This window comes from Antechinus flavipes, chromosome 4 (genome assembly GCF_016432865.1).
Source record: "Antechinus flavipes isolate AdamAnt ecotype Samford, QLD, Australia chromosome 4, AdamAnt_v2, whole genome shotgun sequence".
NCBI lineage: Eukaryota > Metazoa > Chordata > Mammalia > Dasyuromorphia > Dasyuridae > Antechinus > Antechinus flavipes.
The window spans coordinates 61218104-61235124 of NC_067401.1; positions in this window are offsets into that span (position 1 = coordinate 61218104).

Sequence of the window (17021 nt, forward strand, 5' to 3'; positions counted from 1 at the left end):
CTGAAACAATTTCTAATTAGAGCTCTACCCTATCTCATTTGCATGAAATTTGTTTTACACATCTTTATGCAAAAGCACTTTTTAGTCTGGTCCATCACAATTTGAACTATCAACAATTCCTATATTTTGTAAATATGGAGTATAATAAATCCAAAATCATTCTACTATAGAAATCTGGAAAAAGGTAAAAAAACCCAGAATGATAAATAGGTCTTCTATGTAATCATAACAATTGGAATTTATGTAATTCCCATTAGAGACCATGCTTACCAAAACACTATCATAAATATCATTTAATTTGATCCCCATAACCACCTGAGAGGTAGGTGTTATTATTAGTGTTGTGCCAGTTTCTCCAATTGTCCTATTTAGTTATTCTGCCTCAGGTTATAACCTTTCCCTCTTAATGTTTGATGAGATAAAGGTCTACCTCAGTGGCTCTGCCCCAAAACCCCCGACTATATTCATTCCCTCTTAAATGGTTGATGAGATGAAGGTTTTATATCTTTAGGTTATAGACATTCCTTCTTAATGTTTGACAGGATAAAAGTTTATCCATTTTAGATGTCATTAGAATATCAGTAACCTCCCTCCATTGTGTCATCCTAGGGGCCTCCCCCACCATTAGATTATCCTCACCTTGGTACCTTCCCCATTATGTCATTGTTCTTGTTATACTATAAAAAAGCTTGCTGTACCAATACTTTTTTTTTTTTTTTTTTTAATGCAAAAAGAACAGGTAGATACAAGTATCTCTGTCTCATTCTTTAAAAGAAAAAGAGAAAAAAGTCCATTTATTTCAAAATCAAGCCCCCTGTTAGAACCCCCTTCTAGGCTATTTAACCTTTGCACCTTATTTCACCTTCTTGCTGGCTGGCTTGGTTGAAGAACCTTTGGGGCTTTTCCCAGTTTTCTTGAATACTTTAGAGGCTTCAGGTTTCTTTCCTTTGCTTCTGGGCTGATCTTTAACTGTGTCGGATTCCCTCAACACTTTAGATTGGGAGGTAGAAGACTTGATACCTACATCCAACTTGCTCTTGTTCTGAGCAGTCGTCTTTGATTCATCATTTCCCTCTTTAATTCCCCCAGCCTTTCTGACTTTAGACATGGCAGCTGCCCCTTTGGATTTCACTTGGACGTTGGGTGATCCCTTTTGCTTTCTGGTCTTCAGGGGTGCTTTGAGATGATAGTCTCTTCCAGTGCTGAGACCAAGATCCAGGAGCTAGCACAGTTCTTTATACATAGTGTAAATTTAATGAGTACTTTTTGTGGATTGCACTATTCTTGTATTTAATATTGTTATCATACATATATATAAACCTAAATATGTATTTGTGCATATACACACTTATTGGGATACATATTATGTCTTAGGATAGAATGTTATTCCTTTAAAGAAAATAATATTTCATTTTTATCTTTGTATATAACAAGAAGCTAATGCAAAGTATTTTGTTGATCGTTATATAATCAGTGAACCAGTCAGTAAACCACCTTTTATTAAGTACCTCCAATGTGTTAAGCATTATGATATGCACTGGACTTACAAAAAAGAAAGGGACAGGAAGTAATTCCTGTTTTACAGAAGCTAACAGTCAAATAGATGAAAAATAAGAAGACAACTCCGTACAAACTAAATTCATACAGAACAAATTGAAGTTAATCTTGGTGGAAAAACACAAAGACTGAGTTTAAGGGCTGGGAAAGTCTTGTAGAATTGTAAAAATCTTTAGCTGAATTATTAAGGAACTCAAGGAAGCTAGGAAGCAGTAATGATTAAGAATGAATTCTAGACATAGGAGTAGGCCGAGTATTATGCTATTAGATCAGAGTAGGGCTTCTTAAACTTTTTTCCACTAGCAACCCATTTTCATCCCAGAAAATCATAATTTCATGAACCCCACCCCACCCCACCCCCAGCAATATGCAATTATGAGATTCCATAGGGGACATTGTTTAAGAAGCTGACCAATAGAAATACAAAAAAAGAGAAAATTGCTAGTCTGTTAGACACTGTATTTAGGAATTATAGGAACAAAGAAAATAAGAATTTCTCAATTTTAATGAGCATGAAGTGACCATAGGATTTTAGATAAGATCATAGATTAGGAGCTAAAGGAGATCCTAGAAGTCATTGAATTCAAACTTTCATTCAAGATAATGAAATTATAGATCCATCATAATTGAAATATGGGCTCGACACTAATTATTCAGTGATACAAAGATAAAAGTTTTCTTCTTGAAAAGTTTATAATCTAGTAAAAAGATGAATCATGCATAAAATAACTAAAAATTTGAAAATAATTAAATACATAATAAACATATTTGCTATTTTTAATTGAAAAATTATTTATAGCTACCAGGAAAAATTAAATTAAATTATGCCTATAATTAGAGATATCCACAAGCACAAAAGTTCCTATATTAATTCTATTTCTTCCTTTAGCCTTTGCATATCATGGATTGTAAAACTATAAAACTTTTTTTTGAAAACAGTGCACATTTTGAGAATGTGTACTTACCATAGAGAAATCTATCCATATTCATATATATGTACACATAACACATATACATATCTGTGTATATGCCTATCATATAGCTATATATGTATATGAATGTCTATATGTATATATTCTACATCTTTCAAGTGTTTATCAAAGTTCTCTAACCTTTATGCAAGAGGCTCCCTATTACTTACAGGGTAAAACATAATTGTCTCCTTTTGGCATTTCACACTCTTCATAACCTAGCCCATTACTGCCTTTTCCGGTTTTCTTATACTTATAACCCCAGTACTTTATGATTTTTTTTTTCTTATCCATCCATATAATGGATCTACTTGGTATTCTGCATATAAGATACTCCATCGTTGCACTTGATATCCCCTATGCTCCCTTTTGTTACACCTTAGATTCTCTAGTTTTCTTCATTATTTAAATCTCCTTCTCTTCATTCCCTTGTTTCTCAGGTAGGATATCTGTCATGTATTCATTATATATTTTCTTTGTACATAGGCATTTAAAAGTCTCTCCCTCATCAATCGTGAGGTCCTTAAGACTGAGAATGTATTTTTCCTTTCTTTGTAGCAGCATCTGTTCAGTTGTTTGTCAGTTGTGTCCAATTTTTCACAATTCCATTTGGGGTTTTCTTGGCAAAGGTACTGGAATGTTTGTCATGTCTTTCTTTATCGCATTTTACACATGAGGAAAATGAATCAAACATAGTTAAATGACTTGTATAGGGTCACATGGCTAGTTTATGAGTACAGATATAAGTTCAGAAAGATAATTCTTCTTAACTCCAGAATTAGTCTCTATCCACTATACTACCTATCTTCCCTCCTCCTCTATATTCTCACTTATGTATAAATCCAAGAGGGAAATTTGGTCCTTTACTCAACCTAGGTAAACCAGGTTTTACAAATGGAGTAAGTACAAGAATCAAATGTTTTAAATGTTTTATTTGTTTAATTATAGATTTGAATTGCCATTATATTCCCATAGGTTATCATTTGTGAATAGCTTTTATTATTAGATCCATGTGTTTTGTATGTAGGCAATAGGACAATTTTAGGCTTTTCTACTCTTAATAGAATGGCTTAGGAAACTCCTGACTCACTTTGGAGCTATTTTACTTCAATGTATCCAGACTTTCTTTCAATAATCAGATCTCTCAAGGATGCATAATTAGATAATATAAAAAGAAAAATGACAGGTCCAAGTGGCTCTGCATACATAAATTAGAAATTAATAAGGCATTAATTTCATTTTGTCTAATATTCATATCAACTGAAGTTCATTTGCATTTGTAGCACATAGCACAAGGCATAGATTACCAGTGATTTGGTACATTGAGACACAGAGATAGACCATTATAAAAGCCATAAATGCTAAACATTACTTAGGTCTATCTAAATAGTCACAGGGATAATTGCTTTGTATCTGTCCCACAGCTGCTAAATATTCTTCTGAGGTCAGTTTCCTAAGCCATATGCCTGACTACAGTTAGCCAAGGCAGTTTGTAGAAGCTCTGAATAACAGTAATATATGAAAGGCTTTACCATCTATAATTGTTAATAGGCCACTGGTGGCCACCAGCTCAAGAATAAAAACTGGGATGCCTCATCAAGAGTAACACACAGCTGGTCAATGTTCTGCTGATATAACATGACCTTGATCTCAGCAACACAGAAAAAAAAAATCAGCACAGCAAAATTATTAATTCCATTCTCATAATCCATATTTGTAGGTAGCCAATGACATCATCTATCAGGCTAGAAGAAAGTTGTTTAGGAATATTTTTTCTCTGTCTCCTTCACTGCTCCCCAGCACCCCTCTGAAATAAAAGCAGGTTGGTAGGGTCGTTTGTTGCTCTGTCTAGAGAAGATTTATAATCATTGTTCTATGCTGCCTGCATAATACATAAGCTTTGGGAATATTCCAACTATATGCCTTTATACTTACCATAAGTAGGATATTGGCAATCATTGAATTAATGTACATTTGGCCTGTTTGGAAATTGGAGGTCAAGGTCATCCAAGACCCTAGAGTGAAGTCGCAAAGTGTTTTTGATTTCCAGTGGTCCCTGACATTTTTATTATTTGAACTGAGTTTATATAAAATGATTAACCTGTTACAGTTCAACAGACAGATCTCCATGGAGCAAAAATCATGAATTGACTTTTCACTCATTTTGAGTGGTTTCTTTCTAACCTTGGCACAGTATTTTGACCCCCTGAAAGCTGAATAGGTCTTACCATTAACCCCTTTATATAGTCATAGCTCTGTCTACACTATATTTAATGAAAAGAAAGCCTAGAAATATATCTAAAAAGAAATCAATATGAGGTGATGGTTGCAATTCTTGTCATTGTGAAATGTTTGCAGTAATTCTTTTTTCATGGAATACATTTAGATGACACACAAATGCTGTATCACTGAGGCTTATAAATTGTCCCTGCCAAGATATGTTGGTATATAGATGACTAGGCTTAATGTAAAATTATTGACTAATTGGGAAAGGCAGAAGGCATTTTTTTTTAGTAGACTATCACTAAACATGGTATTGCTTGAATTATATAAAGAATATGCCCTTGTACCCCAAATAAATATATTATTTTAACTTCACAAAAGTCCCACCATTAGAGATATATTAATTAATTTTTCTTTTTTTCCTTTTTTCCTATCTAGACCAAAGAAAAGTCCGTTTACACTAAAAATACAATTCAGTGCTAAAATCTTGTGCCATCATTTATCAGACCACTTTTTAGCTCCTACAGCCAACTGAGTGCAAAGTGAAGTCAGAATGTGAAATAAGATGTGTGTCTCTTCTTTAGAAATGTGTCAGAGATTATATAGTGATGGTAATTGTTCAGTAAAAAGAGAAACAGTCAACTAACTTGGAAAAAATAGGTGTTTTCTAAGCAGAATGTATTTAAGAGTGTAATAGTGGGGTAAAAACCAGAAATTCAATAAGATAAAAGAGCAAGGGGATTTAGTAGGAGAAAAAAAAGTATTGAATGTTATTGATTCAAAGTCCATTGGTTCAGTTAGCAAATTACTAATAGAAGCCATTGATGCAGCAAGGGGATAACATGAGGATAGATGGTTTGAAGTCTCATCAGTGGTTATAAGAGAGAAAAGATGAGTGAAAAACTTGCTGAACATATTTCAACAGATGACCTAGAGAATAACAGGGTCGTTACTACTTATATTAGTGTATTGGACAGGAATATGCAAATTATGACTAACAAACATACATAAAATATCAAAAATGTCAGATACTAAAGCCAAATGTGTGAGAAACTGGAAAAGGCAGGAAATCTCATTATAGAGGAAAACATCTCACTATGAAGCCTCCAGGAAAGTATGACACAACACATCAAGCAAAGTAGATTGCAGTCCCAGTTAATCAAAAAAGCTCCTGAAGACAATAGCAAAGAAGTCAATATTTTTTTTTAATTGTATAAAGTATGAAAGACAAATTGAGTATTCCAGGGTCCCACTGAACGGGATTTAAATTATCTCAGGTGGATGGTAGAATGTGATACTGAGAGAAAATGAAAGAAAGCAGATCATTACACCCTTGAAGCTACCATACTTAAGAGTTTAAGACTCTCCTTATAATAGGCTAGAATAAACTTGTTTTAGGAAGAAACAGATGTTGTTATTCTAAGAAATAAATAAAAATTTCAAAATATCAGGATTCAAAAGAACTCTTTGCCCATTACAGTCCAATTTGTAGCTTGATAAAGAATTTCTATTTTTAAGGAAACTAAATCCACTTTCAGATAGCTCAAATGGTTAAGAAGTTGCTTTACTTTTCCTCTCTTATATTGAGCTTAAATATATCCTCTATGTAATTCTACTTTTTGCTTTTAATGTCAAGGAAAAGCAAAAGTAATTCTAATTCTGTTTCCAAGCTAGAAGGTAAGAGGCAAGAGGGTGTTATGTGGCAGCTGGTATCATACAGAAGCTGTTATGTGATACAAGAGTTAGAGCACTGGATATAGAATCAGAAAGATTTGAGTTCAAATATAAATTAGCTATGTAACTCTAGTCAAGCCATTTATTCTCTCTGTGTCTCAATTTTCTAATTTCTAAAATGGGGGTTGGGGATGATAACATTAGTAGTAGCAGGAATAGCTAACAAGAATAAAAATAATAATGATAAAAATATTAATATTAATACCTACCTCCCAAGGTTCTTGTGAGGATAAATGAAAGAATATTTTAAATATTTTAAAGTCTTTTTCAAATATGAACATTATATATGAATACAAGTTATTAATTATTATTATACCTGACAGCCCTTCATATACTTGATAAAGATCATGCTTTCTAACTCCCATATTTTCTCTCTTTCAATTAAACACCTCTATTTCCTTTAAGAAATCCTCATAATATGAAAGCAAGTTCCTTCACAATGAAGGTTGCCCTCCTATGCATGTTCTCTTGCTCATCTTAAGATAGGGGAACCAGAACTAAATACATGAATCAAGATGGTGCATGACCAGTGAATTAATACTATAACACTGTCTATTACTTCTTTATGTTTCTTATTGTAACCTGATAGTATTAGTTTTCTTGGATATCATATACTTACACATATTGATCTTACAATCCATTAAAATTTCTATATCTTTTTATATGTCTAAGTCTCTATCTGTTTCTGTCTCTATCTCTATCTCACTCTTTTTCTCTGTCTCTTTATCCTTCTCTCTTCCTGACCCTCTAGCCTTTAAGCAGGTGCTGAGACAAATTATCTGGGATACAGAGTAAGAAGACAATTGAGATAGTTGTTGATATATAATCAAGTAATACTAGTGATCAGGCATTATATTTATAGGAAAAGTCAGAAATGTTTGTTGTCTTGAAGAGAAAATATTTGGGAAATAAAGATCTTTCTAAGATTTCTCCAATTTGATGCTCATTGTCCAATTTTGTGGATTATTTTGGGATCAGAAACTAAAAGCTTTATATTGCACTAGTAAGGCAAGAGCAAAAAAAGTGAAGACCTCAGCAGTATAGGCAGTATTTTATTATTGTTGTCTTATAAAGATTTAAGAAAAGAAATATAGAATTGGTTAAGATGCTGAGAGGGAAAATATAGAATTCCCAGGCCTAGATTATTCATTTTCTAAGCTAATAACCCTAGATAAGCTATTTAACATCTCTGAGGTTCAGTCTCCTCATCTTTCAAATGAGAACAATAATATTTGCAATACATGAAGTTATTTTGAGGATAGAAGCACAGAAAGCTTAAAACATTTTTCAATGGGAGTTATTATTACTGTCAAATCTTTATTATCAAACTAATCATGTATGTTTATGTAATATATGTATGCACATATATATTAGATTGATATATATTATGTGTATATAAATGTATATGTATATATTAATCAAATGGATTTTAAAATAAAAATGGATGGAGGAGGAATATGCTATCTCTCCTAACCATGTCAGAGAGAGAGAGTAGAAAGTCTAATGCAGAAAGATGAATGAAAGTGAAGATACTTGCTAAATCATAGGAAACTACATGCAAGAAAAGAAGCAAAACTAAATTAATGACCTCAGTTGTCTATCTGACAATCAATTAATTAGTTTATTTCACACTATAATGTAAGCATTAAGGGATAAAAATACAAAAATAACATAAAATGCCTTTCAGAAACATAAATGTTGCTGGGGAGACAATATATCCAGATATAAGTACATTCAAAATAAATTCAAAGTAATTTTGGAAAATAATACTAGTTCTACAGAGAATCATAAAAGGTCTCTTGAAGAAGATTATTGCAGTTGAACTTTGACGAAAATTAAGAACACTAAAAGGTAGAGGTAAGGACAGAGTATACTTTAACAATGCAAATAGACTTTAGAAAGACCCAGAGATGGAAAAAAGAGTGTCATGAATCAGGGAAGTATGACTTGTACTTTAAGGAAAGCATTTTATGATGAGCAGACCAATTTCTGGAAAGTCTGGAAAGATTTACATGAATTGATACTGAATAAAGTGAACAGAAACAAGAAAATATTATGTGTTTGTTATGTGATAGTCACTATGATAGGACTAGCTCTTCTCAGCAATGTGGTGATCCAGCACAAATTCAATAGACTTAGAATGGAAAAGACCACTCACATACAATTTTCACCTTTTAAAAATTTATTTCATTTGCGTTTTCTTTCTCATGTTTTTTTTTTTTTTTTCTCCTTTTAGTCTGATTTTTTCTTGCACAACATGAGAAATATGGAAATATGTTTAGAAGGATTTTACATTTTTGATCTATATTGGATTGCTTGCTCTCTTGCGGGGGGAGGTAGTGAAAGAGGGAGAAAAAATTGGAACTGAAAATCTTATAAAAATAAATGTGGAAAACAATCTTTACATGTGTTTGGGAAATAGAATATTACTAGAGAAAAAAGAAAAAATATTTTAACTGCTTTGTAAAGATTTGATTAGAGTGAGCAGAGATTAGAGGCATGGAGACTTATTTGGAGGTTATTACAATATCTAGGTGAGATATTGGTGCAGGTAAGTGGTACAATTGGAACCTTGGCCAGGGTTCAAATGCAAATAATCAGATACTTACTATGCGACAAGTCAGTTAGGTCTATTTGTTTCAGTTTCTGCATCTGCAAAATGAGCTGAGAACAAAATGGAATCTCTCCATATCTTTGTCAAGAAAACCCCAAATAGGGTCACAAAGTCTCAGGCATGAGTGAAAAGACCGAATAACAACAGGTAAGAATTTATGAGGTCCTGAATAGTAACGGTGGTCGTGAATGGAGGAAATATAACAGAGCTTTGGAAGTACAATCAACAAGGCTTGGCAATCAACTGGAAAAAGTGAAAGTGATGAGGCAATGATAATTGAGAGGTTATTAACCCTAGTAAATAGAAGATAAATCAGAAGTATCTACTGTGCTGCTGCATTTGACTCTTCATGACCCATTTCAATTTTTTATGGCAAAGATACTGGAGTAATTTCTCATTTCCTTCTCTATCTTATTTTGTAGTTGAGGAAATCAAGACAAAAAGGGATAAATGACTTGCCCAGGGTCACTTAGGGAGTAAATATCTGAGGCCAGATTTGAGTACATGAGTCTGAGACTTCCTGATTTTAAGTCCAGTGATCTGGTTACCAAACAATTTGATAAACAAGCTGATTTTAGAAAAGCCTAGAAAGGTTTATACTAAGTTATCAAGCAGAATCAAGAATACATTGTACATAATAAAAATAATAATGTGTGATTATCAACTATGAAATGACTGGTTCTTCTCAGTATTTAAATGATCTAATGCAATCGCAAAATGCCATCTGCATCCAGAAAAAGAACTATGGAGATTGAATGTAACTTAACACCTGTTAATGTTCACTTCTTTTTTTGTTTCCCTTCCATGATTTCTTCCTGCTCTTCTGATTTTTCTCTTCCAAAATGGTTTATAGAGCAATGTGTATTAAAAATAAATGTATTAATTAAGATTAAAAGCTAACAAATTATGAAATGCAAAATAAGGGTAAAAAGCTTACATTCCTCAATGGGAAGATGATATATATAACCCCTAAGACTTTTATCAAAATTAAGGCAGTGAAAAAAAAATTCTATATAGATAGAGTATGGGTGTGACTGTATTGTGTTAAGATTATCTCCAAAAAAAAGTAAGGAGGAGAAAGAAAAATGCATAAGAAGATGAAAGGAAGAAGAGTAAGAGGGAAATTTTGTGATATAAAAGAGGATTTTTTATAATGTAGGAAAAAAATAGTGGGGGGGAGGGGAGGATGTACTTTAACTATTTTCCCATATGAGCTCTTCCAAAGAGGGAAGAATATTTATATTTATACCAAATTTGTTATAGAAATTCAGCTTACTCAATGGGGAAGGTAAAAAAGTAAAGGGGCCAAATGAAAAGGGGGATGGTAAGAGGAAGATTTGTGAGGAGGTAACAGGAAAAAATAAAAAGAAAGAAATGGAAGAGAATAGGATGGAAGGACACATATAATTAGAAAACATAATATTGAATGTGAATGGGATAAAATCATCTATATAACAGAAATGTATAGCAGAAAGGAATCTAAGCAGATTTTGTTCAAAGACACACTGAAATATAAAGACATGCTCTAGTTATAGGAATGGAGAAGTGCTATAAACATTTTAGGGTATATAAGCTCTTTTCTTTTTTTCATAATCATCTTAGAAAATATAGTTAATATTTTTTTTTCTGGGTCACGATGTATAGGCAGTTTAATAATTCTTTGGGCATAATTCCAGATAGAACATTATGCATAATAATAGTAGTAATGATTTAAGAAGAATTTTGAGAGAATGAGATTTTTTTTGACAATTATACAAGCTGAAATTAACTGCAAAGAATATATGAAGAAAGATGGCATCTACATTCAGAGAAAGAACTGATAAATAGAAATATTTATGGAATAATTTTACAAATATATACCTATCTTTGTCTAATGATGGCTACCTCTAGACCAGGATTAGGGGAAGGGAAAGAAAAGAAAACAGGAGGGGAGCAGAAAATAAAAAATTTACATGATAGATATTTAATAGAAATAGCAAGTTGTACATAGTGGATCTTCAGTTCATATACCACCATTATTTTTTTTTCTTTTTATTATGCTATTTTATGGAAATGCTTATTTTATGCCAAAAGTTAAAAATAAAATATTTGTTTAAAGAATAAGGGACTGGAACAGAATCTATTTTTGCTTTAGCAGCAGGGGAAAAGTTAAGCAAAGCAATCATTATCTCAGACAATATAAAAGCAAAATACATCTGAGTGGAGGAGACAATCACAGAAATTATATTTTATTAAGAGGTATCAGACAATGAAGTCATTTCAATATTAGCCATTATTGTTAATGTTTGGTTCAAACATTAACCAAATGACATGATATCTAAGTTCTTGAAGGAAAAATCAAATGAATTAGAGAAGGTAATAGACAGCATTTTGAGAGATTTAATTGAACATACTACGACCTAAAAAAATCTAATCATAAAATAAACAACAAATGAAAATATTCATTTTTAAAGAAAAAATAGATATGGTAAATATCTGGAAAATATTAAGTTAAAATACAAAAGAATATACCTTTTTCTCAGCTATACATATTACTTTCCAAAAAAAACTGACAATATATTAGAACACAAATGTCTCAAAAGAAATATATTTTAAGTGCACCTTTTAAAATTATATTTAGTCACGTCCAGCCATTCTGGAGAGCAATTTGGAACTATGCTCAAAAAGTTATCAAACTGTGACTACCCTTTGATCCAGCAGTGTTTCTACTGGGCATATGCCCCAAAAAGATACTAAAGAAGGGAAAGGGACCTGTATGTGCCAAAATGTTTGTGGCAGCCCTGTTTGTAGTGGCTAGAAGCTGGAAAGTGAATGGATGTCCATCAAATGCAGAATGGTTGAGTAAATTGTGGTGTATGAACGTTATGGAATATTATTGTTCTGTAAGAAATGACCAGCAGGATGAATACAGAGAGGACTGGCGAGACTTAACATGAACTGATGCTAAGTGAAATGAACAGAACCAGGAGATCATTATATACCTCAGCAACGATACTTTTTGAGGATATATTCTGATGGAAGTGGATCTCTTCGATAAAGAGAGCTAATTCAGTTTCAATTGATCAAGGATGGACAGAAGCAGCTACACCCAAAGAAAGAACACTGGGAAATGAAAATAAACTGCTTGCATTTTTGCTTTTCTTCCCAGGTTATTTATACCTTCTGAATCCAATTCTCCCTGTGCAACAAGTGAACTGTTCCGTTTTGCACACATATATTGTATCTAGGATATACTGTAACCTATTCAACATGTAAAGGACTGCTTGCCATCTGGGGGAGGGGGTGGAGGGAGAAAAGGGAAAAATTGGAACAGAAGTGAGTGCAAGTGATAATGCTGTAAAAAATTACCCTGGCATGGGTTCTGTCAATAAAAATTTATTTTAAAAAATTATATTCAGTAAATGGACCTTAAAGCATAGATTAAAATTAATTGGAAACTAAATGGTCCAATCTTATGGAATGAGTGTATTTCATAATAAATCATAGAAATAATAATAAACAATTTAATTAAAAATAATGAAAACAATGAGACAACCTAAAAAAATCTATACAATCAAAACAATAATTAAAAGAAAAATTTTGTCTTGAAATATTTTAATTTATAAAAGGGAGAACAAATCAACAAATTCAATATTCAACTAAAAAACTAGAAAATTTACAAATCAATACCTCTTAATTAAAGACCAAACATAAATCCTGAAAATGAAAGGAAACATTAGGAATGAGAAATTTTAAAAATAATGAACTATTAAATAAAACTATAAATTATTTTCATAGAAAAAAACAATAAAAATTATTAGCATTTGACTAATTAGATTTTACAGAAAAAGAAGAAAACTAAATTGCCAGTATCAAAAATAAAGAGTGTATGAACAAACAATGAAGATTATAGTATTTATTAGGAAAATTTGGGTCCAACTATAGTTCAATAAAACTGTCATTTTGAGTAAAATGGATAAATATTTCTAAAAATGAAAATTTCCCAAATCAACAGAATAAGTAAAATACTTAAATATAGTATCTTTAAAAAAAAAAAAAAAAAAAGGAAAAGAAAGTGAGCAGGAGGAGCTAACATGTAGAAAAAAGGCAATGATTCCCTTCCACTCTTTGCAAAACCATTCAACATGTTAAATAATGCCATACAACAATTCCTGGAGCAGCAGAAGACACAGAAAGATGAAGTGAAATGATTTTTCAGCTCAAGACAACTTAGAAGATTGGCAGGAAAGATCAGTTGTACCATGACAAAAGTATACCTGCATACCATCTACTGTACTGACCAAACCTGATGATTTCTTTAAACCTAGCATCTTTTAAGGTACTAGAAATTAACTAAGTGCTTATCACTATATATATAAAATTCTAGAATTTCATTTAGTCAGAATGATACAGAAAATTAGATTACATAGCTAATATGAGCATATGTACTGCTCTTTCATTTCAAGTTTGTATTGTGGTGTTGTTGATGATGACTGTGATGTAAAAGAAGAATTTGTTAGACTAAGTTTCTTCAACTTATTCCTGAATATATACTCATTTTTTTTATTTTTTTAGCAAAGAACAGAATTATTTATCAACAAATCAAATTGAGTTTAAGAGTTATGAGTATATTAATATGGTTGACATTTAAGTTAAACTCCTTCCAATTACATTTTAAAATAATATTTTCCTTTGAAAATTAAAATATAAATCATAATTTCTCTATTATTTAGTAGATAAGTCCAAGAGATGAATAGAATAGATCTTCAGATGACTTGCCCAAAGCCATATAACAGCAAACTTCGGAGGAAAGGTCAGCATTCCATATTTCTAGTTTATAAAATATGTTACTTAGAGTGAAGAAATCCTTCCTTTAAATCCCTCCTCAGACACTAAATAGTTATGTGAAACTAAGCAAGTGTCTTAACTTCACTGGGGCTAAATTTCATCTTAAAATGAACTTAATACTACCAAGTAAGATGTAAAGTAACTAAAAAATTAAGGATATGATGATCATACATTTTCAAAACAACATTTATGTGATGTAAGTTTTTATTAACATCATTGCTTTTTATTATTAGTGACTTAAAAATCTTTTGTCTAACTATTGTACTAAAATTATACTCTATGTATTACCATATACTTTTTCATATATAAATATATATTCAACATATATATATATATATTCTTATATATATTCAATACTCCCTGTTCCCTTCTACCAGCATAACAAAAAGAAAACAGGAAAAGAAAATTGAGAAATCAACCATATAAATTATAGAACTAGAGCTAGAAGAAATCTAGTTTAATACTTGGGTATGGAAATTGAGGATCAAGGAGGTTTCTTAAGGGCATATATATTGTGAATATTTGAAGAGGGATTTGACTTCAAGTTCTCTGAGTTCACATCCAATATTTGACCTGTAAGTCCTCTGTCTCTACATCTAGTATTTTGTGCACTGTATTGTGCTTCCATTAAAAGTTGAAAGTTCCTCAAAGAAGACAAAGTATGAATCATACAAAAACAAATAACCAAAATACCAGGTTTATATTTGTAATGAAAAAAGTTGGAACAAGCTTGCTAGGTATTGACTCTGTAATGTAATATAGGCTTTAGTTTTATACAGTTCTATTCCCTTTTGTGACACAGGTTTAAAAAGGGCCTTAAAAAACAGAAAAGTTGTTTATAAAGCAAAATGCAAGAGGAAACTCTTCAGGTTCCATTAATAATTACTCCCTGAAGTTTCCTTAGATTGCACAGGACAAAACAAAAATCAAAAGAAAACAAACAAAAGAAAAAGAAAAAGAAACTAAAAGGTCAGCAACCTATGGGACAATTGATAGCATCAAAAAACAACAAACCCAATTACTCAAAAAACACAATTGAATAATCCTTTTAAAATGGCTGCTTTATACTTGTCCCTGAGGATAGAAAAAAGACAAAATGAAATTGATTCTGCATTCAAAGATTTTATATTCTACTAAAATGATCATCTCAACTAAATCAGATACTTCCAGAGATTTTCTTTAATTATTTTGGGAATTTTTGGATTGTGCATCATATGTTTTAAAATAATTATTTATTATCAACCTGGAGAAGGTGTTGGAATAGATGATAAGGAAAGTCTAGGTTTAATGTTCAAAGTAGATATAGTATTCTATGGCCCCAAGAAAAGACTTTGAAAAGCTGCTATCACTTTGTCAAAATGCAATGGTAATTAAAATGTTTCTTGATTGTCTATACTATGATGTTAACTAGTATATTATGGGATGTCTTCATTCTGTAATAGGTTTCATTTTGATAGACTCCCCAAATGTTTTGTCACTCATTGAATACAATTCGGTATCTATATAATAAGAATAATAAACCCAGAACTGGACGAGATTCTAGAAGGTACTTAATTCAACTGCCTCTTTTTACATATAAGGAAACTGAGGCTCAAAAATATTAACTGACTTACCCAAGATCAAAGAAGTAATAAATGTCAGAGGCAGGATTTAACACAAGTCCTCTGATTCTATAACTGCTGTATCTTGTGTGTGTGTGTGTGTGTGTGTGTGTGTGTGTGTGTGTGTGTTTTCTCATCCTTAACTCTTAAGACATCTAATTTATAGTAGGAAAAAATCCTTCACAAATATATCTTGGCATCCACTATGTCTGATCTATAATTTTCTTAAATTCAAAATATATTTTTCTTCAAGAATTACTTACTGCTCCACTACATTTATTTTAGTAATATGAATATTTTAATTTGATTTTCTTCCTCATGTATAATATATAAGTAATATTAAAGATGACTATAAATGAAAAAATTAAAATGAAATGTTAATGATTTTGGGTGGGTGAACACTGAAATCAGTTTCTGCATTTTTATTGTGTTTTTTCTTCTCTTAATTATCAACTATTTTTCCCTACAGGGATTGAAATACAGGGTTCATTGTCAAATCTCTACATTGCCAAAATATGGATAACATAGATGCTTGACTGGGTGACATAATTTGAAGGTACCAGGAAGATACTCCATCTCCTCACATATCTCCCCTACAGCATCCTGAACCTGTCATTGCTATTGATCTTTACTTCCTTTAGGATCTGGAATTATTCTAAACAACTTCTCTTAAAAATGTAAATGCTTCAGTGAGGGACAGAAAATTGATGGAGTTGAATTTTATCATCTCCAATCACTTTCTACTCAAACATAGCAAGGGGGGGCAGAACAATATGAGAGCAGAAAGCATCTTGGAAGGATGTTAAAAGGAAAATCATTAAATTCTAGATTTTGATAAGGACTCAGAGAAATCATCTAGTCTGATACTCTCATTTTATGGAAAGAAAGCTGATATTCAGAATTTCAACTAAGACAAGGTCACACATATAGTGATAGACATAAATTTAAGGTGATCCCAAGTGCTTTGTGCTTTGAACTCACAATGTTACCTCTCAAAATGTAGCAAATCAAAAAACCAAAATACAGAAAAGTCATGTGTTTCATAAGATTCAATGAAAATTCCACAAATATTTTAAAAGAACTTATTGGGTAAGAATGAAAACAGTATGTTGCTATGGATAGAGGCCAGTTTAGAAAAGCAGCATCAAAATCTGGATCTAGTACATACCATTCAAATATATCTAGGTATTCTTTCAAAACTTCAAGCAACAACCTAAAAATATAAGTTGAAGAGCTGTTATCACTCTGTATTATTAGAGAACTTCCACTCCAATAGTTCTCACAATGATGACTTTGAAGATCTGAACCACATACCATATATAGTATGTGGCACTACAAATAAAAATACTCCAGAACAGAAATGTCCATGACCTTGAGGAGTTCACATTATACTGTGAGAATACAATATATACACAAATAATGCTAGTGTCTTCCCCTTGAGAAAAGCTCAAACTATTTTGTATAAATCTTGTTTTTATGAGGGTATTTAGATAT